The sequence below is a fragment of the Tripterygium wilfordii genome, chromosome 3 (genome assembly GCF_013401445.1).
Source record: "Tripterygium wilfordii isolate XIE 37 chromosome 3, ASM1340144v1, whole genome shotgun sequence".
NCBI classification, from domain to species: Eukaryota; Viridiplantae; Streptophyta; class Magnoliopsida; order Celastrales; family Celastraceae; genus Tripterygium; species Tripterygium wilfordii.
In genome coordinates this window covers 6,376,224-6,387,868 of record NC_052234.1, presented here as the reverse complement: position 1 = coordinate 6,387,868, position 11,645 = coordinate 6,376,224, and the positions used below count along the sequence as shown (strand labels likewise).

General features: G+C 38.0%; 1 non-coding gene across 1 annotated transcript; it reads left to right on the top strand.

Annotated features, from left to right (window-relative positions):
• Nucleotides 1-11,022: 11,022 nt before the first annotated feature.
• On the top strand, nucleotides 11,023-11,101 carry TRNAR-ACG. The gene has a single exon. It is a non-coding gene; the product is annotated as a tRNA-Arg (tRNA).
• The last annotated feature ends 544 nt before the right edge of the window (nucleotides 11,102-11,645 follow it).

The following is an 11,645-nucleotide window of genomic DNA, read 5'->3' as shown; positions in this document are numbered from 1 at the left end:
CTGATATCTGCTAACTAGACCAACCATATAACATATGTCCGGTCTAGTATACATCATGGCACACATGAGGCTTCCCACTACCGAAGCATATGGTACTTGACTCATTTTCTTTATCTCATCAGCATCCTTAGGACACTGATCTCGAGATAAAGTGACTCCATATCTGTAAGGAAGAAATCCTTTCTTGGAATCTTTCATGCCGAATATTGCCAGGATGGTGTCAATGTAGACTCCCAGAGATAAGCCCAACATTCTTTGTTTCCGATTTCTTAGTAATTTGATCCCAAGAATGTGGCCGGCTTCTCCCAAATCTTTCATTTCAAATTGACTACTCAACCAGACTTTAACAGTAGATAATATAGCTACATCGTTTCCGATGAGTAATATATCATCTACATAAACTACTAAGAATACCACCACACTTCCATTGCTCCTCCGATAGACACAAGGTTCATCAGGACATTGTTCAAATCCATAGGATTTTATGGCCTGGTCGAATCTTATATTCCAAGACCTAGATGCCTGCTTGAGTCCATAAATGGATCTCTTAAGCTTGCACAACAGGTGCTCTTGGTTTCTCGCTACAAATCCATCTGGTTGTACCATATAGATGCTTTTATCAAGACTTCCATTTAGGAAAGCTGTCTTGACATCCATTTGCCATGTTTCATAATCATAATATGCTGCAATGGATAAAAGTATCCAGATAGATTTAAGCATTGCTACAGGCGAAAAGGTTTCCTCATAATCGATCCCTTCTTTCTGAGTGTACCCTTTCGCAACAAGCCTAGCTTTGAAGGTTTCAACCTTCCCATCCACCCCCTTCTTTCTCTTGTAGATCCACTTGCAAACAATGGGTTTTACACCATTTGGTGGTTCTACAAGTTCCCAGACTTGATTTGAGTACATGGACTCCATCTCAGATTTCATAGCTTCCTTCCAAGATATTGCATCTTTATCTTGGAGAGCTTCTTTGTAGTTACTGGGATCAGTATCTTGTTCAGTTGGGATCATTTCATACACTTCACCCAATAGAGCATATCGACTATGTAACCTAGTTACCCTCCCACTACGATGAGGCTCTATTTGTTCGTTTGGAGTATTTTGGTGTGATGATTCTGTTCGATTTGTATCAGGATCTTCACGCTGATCTGGTTGATTCCCCAGCATGTCCTGATCATCCCTCTAAACAGAATCAATTTGGGATTCCACAATCCTCCCACTGTTATGTGGTACTGGATCGTTATCCTCAACTGGTGTTTCTTGAGTTGTTTGGTTTCCTTGTGTTTCCCTTCTTAATTCTTCAAGAACAATCTTACTTTTGGGTTTGTGATTCATCATATAGTCTTCTTCTAAGAATCGGGCATTGGTGCTGACAATGACCTTCTGATCCTTAGGACTATAAAACAAACCACCTTCGGTACTTCGAGGGTATCCAACGAAAAAACATACTTCTGCTCTTGATTCCAACTTCCCAGTGTTCCTTACCAGCACATGGGCCGGCCTACCCCATATCCGTATATGGGCCAAGCTGGGCTTTCGCCCTGTCCATAATTCAGTAGGAGTAGTTGGTACTGACTTAGAAGGAACTAAGTTCAGAATGTAGGCAGCTGTTTCCAGGGCATAGCCCTAGAAGAAATTAGGCAACTCAGAAAAACTCATCATCGATCTTACCATTTCCATAAGAGTCCTATTCCTCATTTCTGCCACACCATTTTGTTGTGGTGTGCCTGGCGCAGTGAACTGGGATGAAATCCCCTCTGCGTTTAAGTATTCCATAAACTCTCCCGAGAGGTATTCACCACCACGATCAGATCGTAGTGTTTTGATACTCTTTCCTAAACGTTTCTCCGTAACTGCCTTATAGCTTTTGAACATCTCAAAAGTTTCAAACTTACGGTGCATTAGAAAAATGTATCCATACCTTGAGTAATCGTCTATGAAAGTGACGAAGTACTCATAACCTCCTCTCGCTTGGATAGTCATTGGACCACACACATCAGAATGTGCCAACTCCAAACATTCTTTGGCTCTATGCCCCTTGGCCGAAATGGCCTCTTAGTCATCTTACCTTCCAAACATGATTCACAGACTGGAAGTTCCTCAACTTCTAATGAACTCAAAGGTCCATCTCGTACCAGTCTAGTAATCCTGTTTAGATTTATATGACCTAAGCGTAGATGCCAAAGATAAGTTTGATTGGGTTTCAAAGGTTCCTTTCTCTTAGATGACAAAATTGTTGAGTTATTCAGTTCATTACATATAACAGAATTTGGACTTATAATGTAAAAATTATCTACCAAAGTACCAGAACAGATAAAACGTTTATTGTACCTGATAACAATAGAGTTATCAAACTCAAAACAATATCCATTCAAAGCTAAAGATGGAACTGAAAGTAAATTTCGTCTCATAGCTGGTACGTAAAGACAATCGTACAAAATTAAAGTCCTATCACTACTAAAACTCAAATGAAAAACACCTACTACTTCTACTCTTAGTTTTGTCGCATCTCCCAAAAGCACGTAACTCTCTTCCTTATTTGGTCGCCTGGTTTCTTGGAACCCCTGCAACGAATTACAAACATGATTTGTGGCTCCAGTGTCTACACACCAAGATCCAGTAGACACAACCGCTAATTGTGTTTCGACAACAAATAAAAGATAGTTACCTTGAGTATTCTTGCTTAGCCATGTTTGACATTGCTTTTTCCAATGTCCCTTCTGGCCACAGTGAAAACACTTGCCTTTCGGCTTTTTCACTCCACCTTGAATACCCTTGGAATCGACTGACTTATTCTTCTTTTGAGTCTTTTTCTTCTTCTTACCTTTCGTATGGTAGAAGATCCTTTCTCATTCAGATTAACCTTAGCTTGCTTAGGTTGAAGTTTTTCTGCTCCTTTAAGCTCATTGAGAAGTTCCGGCAAGGTATAAAGCCTTTTGTTCATGTTATAGTTCAGCTGAAAATTCTCATAGCTATTAAGAAGAGATTGAAGTACGATATCAATCTGGCTTTCACCATCAATATTAGCACCAAGTATTTCGAGCTCATTCAAAAGACTCATCATCTTAAGAGTGTGCTCACTTACATTGGCTCCTTCCTTCATCTGGGTGTTTAGGAGTGTTTTCGTGGTAGTCTGCCTTGCGGCTCTGCCTTGATCACCAAACATCTCCTTTAGGCTATAAATGATGTCATAGGCACTTGTCATATTCTGGTGTTGTGTTTGCAACACGTCTGACATTGATGCTAACATGTAGCATCTAGCCATTTCATCAGCCTTCTTCCACTTCTTGTGAGCACTGATTTGCTCATTAGTGGCACCCTCTTCAGGCAATTCAGGGCATATTTCAGTCAATACAAATTTGTACTCTTCAGAGGTGAGCACAATATCCAAATTTCTTTTCCAGTTGACATAGTTTGTTCCATCCAACTTATGGTCTTTCAGTATAACAGATAATGGGTTGAATGAAGGCATTTTGAAAAACTAAAAAAAGGGACATATTCAAAAATTAATTTATGGCATACATGATTCGAATTATCTAAGATTGCACCCATAATCAATCATATAATTCGTTAACAATCAAAACACTTTAGCATGAAATTTCCTATCTCGATGGGAGAATAAATTCCATGCAATTTAGTTCGCATTAATTTTCATTGTCTAGACAACACGCCGTGTCAAATGTAAATTTAATTAGTTAACTTGCTTTGGTCCTATAAATAATGGTATTGATTTCGATGGGAAATATTTCCATAATTTATAGTTAAGTGTATAACCATCACTTGATCATAATCTCACCATCTTCATAAAATTTATTCCGATTGGGAAATAATTTTATAATAAATGACTACTCATTATGACTATCAAGAAAACTAATAATCTGAGATATCTGCAATCGAAAATTTCCGATAGGGAGGAAGGGCTAAGCCAACACATATTTTCAATTACATCTCTATTATATTTTCTTACCAATAATCCAAACTTAAAAAATATTTCCGTAATTCCAAAACTCCTGGAATTGAGATATCTTAAAAAATGCATTGACCAGAATTTACGCATTTTGGTATCACCGCCCAAAACCGAGATTCGTTACGGATTTTCTCCATGAAGTGAAACAGTTATCGCAGCACCATAGGTTTTCAATTTAACGATTAACAAATCTAACAACCAGGTCGTTCCCAGGTAAGAGGGGGCTTTCCAGAAAACGGCACGCAATTAAGTAACCTCAATCCTTGACAGAACTTTCTAGACATTGCATTGTTAATCTTAAATTAAAATACTTAAATGCATGGGTCGGAATTACACACTTTGGTACCCAAAAAAATCTTAAGTTAAAAACGGATTTTCCCAAAATAATACCGTAGTCACATTTAATATTTCAACCTTCCGAATTTTATTATTATATATTTTTCTTTGAACCAATGATGGAGACCGTAGGGTGATGTGTAACCCTTCTCCCACTTAATATTTTATTTTTTGGGTGATTAATATTTTATTTTCCATGTTTAGATAACATCTATAAATAAATAGGAATCCTAATATAGCATGACATTTACTTACAATCATACATGCAATTAAAATAAGAGACATAGTTAAAATAGGAAACCAAATCAATCAAGAGTCCTAGCTATCATGGTCTTCAATCAAGCCGAATCTCAACTTGATTAGGAATCCCTGTTTGGAAACTGCTCGAAATACTACTGCCCGGACTGCCCCGCACCCGCTGCCCGATCTGCCCCCTGCCGCCCACATCTGTCGACAGCTTCTGGTGGTGACCGTCGGCTGCCGGACGGGCCTACAGCAGCTGCTGGCTGCAACCAAAACTGCTGCCAGCACTTGTTGCCTGCGCTGGCAGCAACTGCCTGTGATGGCAGCAGCTGCCGGTACCCTTCGTCTCTTCGTTTCTTCATCTATTTTTACAAAAAAAATCCTAGCCTCCTTCAAACCAGAGTTCACAATCTAAAATTCGATTTACAATAATTCCTACTCCTTTATTCGGAGTGAACAATTCTAAAATCATAATTAAAAAAAACTTAGACCATGATAGCCAGAATTTCAGCCTGCAAAAACAAGTAAGCAATAACACCGAAAAACATAGATTATGCTAACAAATTAAATTTGACAAATTTTTTATTTTGTTTAGCATCGATTACGTATCTATGACCGGCTCCGATACGAATTGTTGGAAACTTGCAACGCAGCGGAAGCGTATAAGGACCTCATAGACATAAACGATAGTTAGACAAGTTTCAAAAAGTTATTATCAAATACTAATCAACATAGCACAAACCATAGATCAATTAATTGCAAGAAGATTATATACCTTGAGATCTCTCTGATTTGATCTCTAATAATCAGGAACGAAGGATGGAGTCAGCGAGTTTGATACTAAGCTCAAACCTGCGGATCTTCCACCGTATGCACCAATTCCCAAACTTGGATTGAGAGGGTGGTCTCTTTTCTCCAAGAACCTGAAGAACACTAACCAAAAACTAGTGGAAACGATTAGAGAGTAGAGAGGCCAACTGGTGCCTCAAAACTTGTGTCAACAAAACACACACTATGTGTGCATTTATAGCGTTTGGCCACGCCTAGGGTTTTCTCCCTAGGTGGGCCGGCCCCTAAGCCTCTCCCTCTCCTAATTCCGATCCGTTTTGGTTTTCCTGTATCTTCTAGTATTGGGCTTATGGGCTACAGTGGGGACCAACTAGGAAAAATAAAACATAGGTTTCCTATGAATTTAATTATCAACCCAAACCCATGGACATAATTATAATTCATAAATTATAATATATTCCACTAAAATATTATAATTGCACTCCCCGTTTTATCTCAAATTAAATCTGAGTCTTTCGTTATACTTGTTCATAAATTCCTCACGTTAAGTTACAGATACCCGTCAATTAAATATGCCACTGACATATAATATTTAATTGCTATCTTTAAATATTTCCTTGATCTCACCGCTTAACTTATTTGAATGTGTCAGATTAATTAAAATCCACCTGCAGGGTTTTGACACAATCTCAAATCCTATAAGCATTCTCAAGAGGGTATCATCAATCCATAATTGAACGTGAATTTTATTAACAGATTATTTTCCATCGTACAATTAATGCGGTGGCCCAACTCACTTGGTATTTGTTGGCCTGTACAAAAAGACCTCACTCTTTAGTAAATCAAAGTCTCGTACATTAAATGCACATGTACTAATAATCTTTAATAAATTAAGAATATGAACAATTCTATAACGTTTGTGTGAGTGTACAATTTTCCATATAGTCAGACTGGGAAAATTGACTCACACATAGTCCTGATCAATACACTCCAAGTGTACTGGTATAGTAAGTTCAAGCTTTGCCGCTCTCCGTAATCAAGATAGATATACTTAAATACTATACCACAGCCAAGCTGACAGTTTGTCCAATTCCGTCTTGGTTGTGATCGCTTACTTATATTCGATATGAACTTATGAATTGATCTTCCGTGTGCAAGCTTAGACTCTACACACCAATTCATATACCATATAGAATAAAAGACACTGATGTCAATATGTCTTTTCTCATTTTAAATGTTAAATATATTTTATTCAAATAAATAAATCGAGTTTGAATATTACATAAAATAATGACCTTTAGCATACTATTCCTATCAAGCTAAACAGGGCTAGGGAATTATTAAGTTCTCTTATTCCCTTGTGGCAAGGATCTTACAGGCAAAATACTTCAGGTTTTGCTCCGTTTCGGAAGTAAATTCTATTTCTAATTCTTCTTATGTATGGAAGAGTATTTGTTCTGCACAGTGGTTCTTAACGAAGGTCTACAGTGGCGTATTGGTAGTCGAACATGTACTCGTATATAGGTAGACAAATGGGTTGCTAGACCTCTTCCCTTTAATGATGTGGCCCTGGAGTGGGGTCTCTCAAGGCACTCTACTGTAAATTCACTTATAAATAATAGTACAAGGTGGTGGAATTTTCATCTTATAAGAGCTCTGTTTAACAATGAAGAGGCAAATGCAATTATCCAACTTCCAGTTAGTCCTCTTGTGAGTGAGGACAAGATGTTCTGAAATGGGTTTGCAAATGGAATGTATTCAGTCCGGAGTTGGTATCATAGGATTTTAGAAGTTAAAGCCCGAAGTGAGCCGAGCTCCTCTACAGTGGTAAACATGAATAATTTTTGGTTATCTATTTGGTCACTTCAGGTCCCACCCTCTTGTAAGATTTTTCTATGGAGAGCAATATGCAATATCCTTCCTACGTCTGCTAATCTGTGCCAGCAGAAGACAGCTTTATTTGAGACCTGTCCGGTTTGTCACAGTGATTTTGAGTCCATAATGCATGCGTTATTCTTTTGTAAGCCAGCTTCCGATGTGTTCATTGCAAGTTTAAGTCAGTTCCACAAACTCCCTGCGATGGTATTCTCTTTGAAGCATGCTTGGATCTACTTCTCTGAAAAGCTCTGCCCTTCTAATTTGGCTACGTTAGCCGTGACGTTAAAGCTAATTTGGCAGTGTCAGAATTCCCTAAGGGTGAAGAGGGTCCTGTGTGGTGTGGGGGAGTTTTTTTGATTTATTGTTTTTAGTATTCAACTGCCTTTCTTTGTGCTTAATTTATGTTGTCTTCCTTATTGTTGGTTAGTCTTTGCTTTATGTGTACTGTTTGTCTACCTAGTGGGTAGAGAAAGTGGCCACTCTTTGTGGTTTTATATTTGTTTTTCTAATACAACAGGGTCTGGGACCTTTCTTCAAAAAAAATAAAATAACTTAGCTCGGATTTATATCAAATAAAATCAATCAAAAGTCATACCACATGAATTATATATTAAAAATATATTTTCCAATATATCTGGACCCAGAATACCAAAGTATTGATCATAAGATCTCACTGTGTAATATATCAATATAACCAATACTGCCATAGATCAAGCCATCAAGGTAACTAATATTAAAGGAAAAGTTCACTATTTTTTCAAGATTAAGAGACGTACTTGTAATTTGGTATAGAAGATTAACTTTCATAATCTGACAATTATTCCATGAAATAAAAATGTTCTAAGTGATATTGTTTTTTTTTTTTTTTTATATTTATCAACTCATCAATTGGGTGAAAGAACATGAGGCCAAAATTGGCACGCGGGCCACCAATAGGTGGAATGAAACAAGCCTAAAAAGGTAGATTATATCAACATACTATAATCAAAATTACTAGAGAAAAGAAAACCATAACTAAGTCAGGACTCATGCTGACCATGTTGCTGCCAACTCTCCCAAGAATTTTTTTCTGAAAGTGATGGATTTATGTTAAACACTAACATATTAAGAAAAAAAAAGTTTTAAAAAAACTACTTCTATTACAGTGGGTTTAATTAGTGTAGTGGACTTTGTTCGTGCAGTGGATTGAGGGAGGGCCTGTTCACTTTTAATTATTAAAAATTACAAAGAAACTCTATCCAAAAACCTCTCTCTATCTCACCGGCCAGACTTCTCATTCACACAGAAACCTCATCATCATGGGTTCTACATACGCAAACAACAACGAGAACAAGTTTGTTCTTAGAGAGAGAAAATTAGTTAAATGCAGAACCTAATTTGGTTTTGGAGACAGACTGTGGATTCCTTCTAGTTCTTGTTCTTCTTCAATGGATTTTGTTTCTTAGGGTTTTGATATTGAAATTTGAATCCCGATTGGATTTTTAAGTATGGTGACATAGAGAGGGGTTTTTGCGAGAGGCGCTTTTGGATGGCTTGGTTAATGTGGAGAAGATGTGCCAGTAATGCACTCGCGATGATCAAGAACATGATCGACACCGATATTGCTAACGAGATGCTGAAGACGAAAAATAGAAAGTTAAAGGAAGAGGAGAAAGAAGAGAGTGTGGGCAGAATTTTGTGGCTAGAGTGGTTGTCGGCTAGGGACAGGAGGAATTGTGTGGCCGGATGTGGTGGTGGCAATGAAAATCGCAAGACTGTGTTGGCAACGCTTGAAAAGAGTAGTACGAGAGAGGTTTTTGGGTTGAGTTAGATTTTTGTTATATTTTTTAATTTTTACTAATTAAAAAGTAGATTTAGGGGAACCGTCAAATCTTACTCTCAAGATCGAATAGATGAACATGTTAATAACCTGTTCAAAAGTGAATAGGCCCTCCCCTCAATCCGACTTTGTTAGCATCTTTTTACCTTTTATTCATTTGGGCCATTTAATCTTTTATTCCTTTGGGTTCTTTGTAGGTGGTTGGAGATGATGCCCATTTATACAATGTTATAGAGTTGAAACTGACAGAAAATTCTCTCACATTTCTGTTGTGCCATGTAGGTCAAATTTTGTGTCCGAAAATAATATGTATCCCAGCAAATTTTATTCCAGCAATATACCAGTCTATGTGGCAAAGTTGACTAAGCATGCCAACATGGCTTTTAACTTTAAAAAAAAATTTATTTTTCTTTTCATTAATTTCTCTCATGTCTCTCTGCTCACCTCACGATCAACTATGGCCTCTTCACCGTCTGGTCATGATTCGTGTCATTTCTGGTCCCAAACGAAGCGCCAGGCCATAGGGAAGCTACCGCAGCCCTCCATTAACAACGGCGAAGGAATTCCCTCGACAAAGCCTGCAAAGTCCGGTCACCTCCAACGTCTTCTCTACATGTTGTCACCAGCGTTGAACTCCCCAAAGTGAGTAGCACCAACCCTATCCTTTGCCGGCTATAACAACTACCGGAAGTAGACAACCCATTTTTTCGGATACTAAAAACGTAGTCTTCTTAAGCTTCTTCGTTTACCGGTAACACCTAGTAAACATTATATGATTTGATTGGTTTATACACAAGCCATGCCAAAAATTTATTCTTTTTCTTTGACATTTATGGTTGCATAATCCTTGCTTTTTCCCATAAAATGAATTTATTTTTCCTTAAAAAAAAATTGTGAACGCGTTGGGTACTATTGATCTGGACAGTAGTGTTATCAAGTGTTCAACAATATGAAGGTAGTATCTTTTTGGCTAAACCATACTTTATGCCCTCAAAGTTGCATATTTTTCTTGTTTATATCCTTAAAGTTCAAACTTTCTCGATTATATCCTTAATGTTACAAAAAAATCACCCAATTATATCTCGATTCTCATTTTCCGATGATTGAGTGTCGGAATTTGCCCAGCTGGCTATCGGAATGAGAACGTGCCATACACGTGTCATTTTTGTAAGAAAAAAGTCCACATCATTAAAACCGCCAACTAATCAAAAAGTCCTAAATTTTTTTTGAAAAAACATTTTCTTCTTCTTCCACGAATGAATGCTATTCTGTGTTCATTTCACTCGATCACTCCTCTTTGATACCCAATCGAAGTCATCCCCGAGTTTTCTCACTAGAAATATCCCTTTCCGAAGCTTCCATTTTCCCCAAATCTGAATTAAGGTGAAAAAAATTTGTAACATGTTTTGTTTCCATGTAAATTGAGCACGGTTTAGATCCTTTCTTTCCTCCTCACACCTAACAAGTTGATTGGTGTTCTTGTGGTTCCTCAAATCAGGAAAAATTCAAAAATTTTGTAGAAGGAAACATACACAATAATTAGGTTGTAGAACCGTAGAGAGTTGTGGTGTCGGAGAAAAATTATAAAAACTTCGATTCGAGGGGCGAGAAGCGGTGGGCAACAACGTAGAACCGTAGAGAGTGGTAGTTATGTGTGGGTTCCAATGCTCAACCATGGAAATTGCTTTTGCTGGCGTTCTATTGCTTAAATTCCCTTTATTTCTTGAGCATAATTCAAATGGCAAATTGTCAAGAATGGAGAGTTGATAAATGGGTCAAAAGTGATAGAGCATGATATACGGGATCCTATAATCTCTTCCAATTCACAAAGTCAACTGTATATTCGTGAAATCCCTTCTCTCCCACTTCACACCTCGGAACGCACCGTTCTTATAGAGAGAGACACATCTTCTTAACCCGAAATGGCTGGGGAGAGGAAAGGTTCCTTTTTTTTAGGGTACTCCTGGGAACAGATCCAGTGGAGACGGGGTGGGGCCTGTAGCTCAGAGGATTAGAGCACGTGGCTACGAACCACGGTGTCGGGGGTTCGAATCCCTCCTCGCCCACAACCGGCCAAAAAGGGAAGGACCCTTCCCTCTGGGGGTAGGAAAATCATGATCGGGATAGCGGACCCAAAGCTATGGAACTTGGGTGTGGGTCTTTTGTCGAAATGGAATGGCCTTACTTTTTCTTTTGATTTTCTATTTATCGTTAATATGGCCACTGGGGGCCACTTTACATAAAGTACGCATGCAAGAAGGAAGTTTGAGCTTGATGCAAATGGCTAAAATATCTTCCGCTTTAATCAAGTGATTTGAGTGATACTATTTCCTAACTAGGATGATTCAGTTTCCATATGTATACCACGATTATAGTCTTGTATCACTATATATTGTAACATACAACATCAATGAGAATAACACAGCTTTTACACAAATTCTTTATGGTATCGGAGCTTGTCTGTCCATGAGCAGACTCGATCTCTCACTCAACCCTACTTTCTTCTTTTTTTTTTTTTGTGCCAAACGGCTCATCCTTCTCTACTTTGTCTTCTTCTTCAACTAGCCACCTATCATGTCTTCTCCATCATCTGGATCCAACCCTGAAATT